Here is a 2,558-nt window from a genome sequence, read left to right on the forward strand (position 1 = left end):
CTCAACAGTACCACACTAGAGTAGGAAGGGAAGCGGAGCATACTCGAACGTTATACCAGATATTGTCGGCTAAGAGGTCATCTCTCTACACCTTGGGGTCCTAATGTGGTTCTCTATACCTCAAAGGTAATTAAAACTATTGAGTTAAGGGCCCTGGCAATTCACTCAATCAAGAATTCCAAGTCCATAATAGTCCAGGGTTAAAGGGTCTCTCCCTCTAAGCATCGCTCACAACACCATAGATGGTAACATAAGGAGGGTCCCCTAACTAAACCCAATTCAATCCCTACAGGAGTTCACCCTGGGCTTATCACAACACTACAGCTTATTAATCATATCGTAAGTTCACACAATCATTCAAGAGGAGTTTATGTATGATTAACAACACATACAGTCATACAAGCTCAACAGGACGATATCATCCATCAACACCCGGAGCGTAGATACACAAATCCTCAAGTCCACCAACATAGTATGAACAGATAAAAGTAGTAAAAAGATAGTCCAACAAGCATACAAACATCGAGTACGAAATCTCAAAAAGGCAGCAAGTCCAACAAATATATATTTAACTTCACAAGTACAGAGGATCATTATATCTAGCTACCTAGGGATAATTCGCTCTAGCATGCATGCAAAACCATTGCACCCAACAAGTATTACTTCCTAAATCTGTATGGTTACGTACAAGTATGTTGCGTGCCTTCTCGAGCTTGATTACAGTCATAACAGAGTCCAAAAAATACGAATTATCTATAGAGAGACCTAGTTCACAGTAAAATAGGATTAGCACTAGAATCAGGATGAAAAATAGGTGAAAACAGGGCACTCACGCGCCTGCAAGCGCTCATAAGGGGCTCCCACACGCCTGAACACTTCACCACGTGCAGGGCGTACGCACGGTCAACGCAGGCAATGCGCGGGCAGAGGCGCATCTCGATCCCTAGCGGACGTAGACTTACCCCTTGAATTTTCTGGGCGTGACACGTTTCGAACAAGGACTTGTGGTAGGTTTCGGGTTGGACCGCAGGTCGTCGGGTTGCTTCACAGAGCGTAGGTCGAGTTTTTGGGTCAATAGTCTGACGCGTGTCAGCGGAGGCACCAGAAGTGTCTCTCCACCAGTTGCTTGATACGTGTCCTCCCGTTCCGGTGACCCCGTGTTCGTCGCCGATTGCCTGAGTTCATCTAATTTCAAGATTCTGGTCAAATTCTATATCAATCTATTTATTTTGGATTTTTCTATCTTCCAAACTGTAACTCAAATTAAATTGGTTCCTTTATAAGAATTCAAGATCTCAAGTCCGCCTATCCAGATATATTTTTATTGTATTTTTTGATACTCACAGTACTTAATAAATGAAGTCGAAAACTAAGAAAAATTCAGTTTCTTACCGAAGTAGGACGGTTTCTCGATTTTGTTTTCCTCTAAAAACTTACAAGACTCCTCACCTAAAGTATTGCAACTAGATTAATAAGGTTTAAATCATCTAAAACTCTCCGATTTATGGTGAAATCTTGAAACAAGAGAGATCGCGGACTCACCTCGCATTCTTGCCCGTTTCTTGTTGGAAACGAATGATCCAACGCTCAGACCATTCCTCTTGATACTCTGAGTAGCTCTAGTAGGAGACCTAAGATTGTGGGTGCTTCAATTCGGTTTTAGGGCGTTTCTCCCTCTTCTCCCTCTTCTTCCTCTTCTTAAAAACCCTAACTATTCATTTCTTTCTCTTTCTATTTTTTATTATTTTTTTTATTCTTTTCTTTTTCTTTTCCCTTCATCGAGGTCTAACGAGACCCCCTCAAAGTTATATGTATGGGGCAAAATTACCTTTTTCCCTGTTGACTTTGATCAAAATTTCAATTACATTACCATTTTTTAATTTTTTTTTTTAAGTTACTTGATGCATCACGAGCATTTCTTTCTTCTGCATCGATTTGAAAATAACACTCTAAGTTATACAATAAAATCTAGAAACTCACAATGGTTAAGAAGGTGCTAATCACAAGGATAGAGCGAATTGTACCTGTTAGGCTTGGGGCGTTACAAATTTATAGTGAATCCCTGTTTCCAAATCTTTCCTTACGTTTACTATTCACAAATTTTTTTGGTCATTCTATTTTTAATCTATTCATTTGACTACTGATATAAATTTAATCTTATATTAGTGAGATTTACTAGAATTAGTATAATGATTGACACTTAATTTCTAACTCACAGCTAAACCATTGTAATAATTTAAGATTTACTAGAATTCGTATAATGATTGACACTTAATTTCTAACTCAAAGCTAAACCATTGTAATAATTTAATGAACATCGAACTATAATTGGCTATGATTTCTAAAAAAAATAAAAGAAAATGAAGATTTAATATATATTTTATTTATTAAATCTATCTTCAAGTAAATCTACAGAAAGTCTCAACTGGGTAAAGACCATTCTCATTTTTGTACTCCAATCTGTTGTTTTTCAGTTTTCTTAAAGATGGCTTAAGGAGAGATAATTGTGGGATGGGATGAGATGTTAGTGGAGAGGAGTGAGGAAAGGTTTTTTTTTT

The sequence above is a fragment of the Cucurbita maxima genome, unplaced genomic scaffold (genome assembly GCF_002738345.1).
Source record: "Cucurbita maxima cultivar Rimu unplaced genomic scaffold, Cmax_1.0 Cma_Scf00126, whole genome shotgun sequence".
NCBI lineage: Eukaryota > Viridiplantae > Streptophyta > Magnoliopsida > Cucurbitales > Cucurbitaceae > Cucurbita > Cucurbita maxima.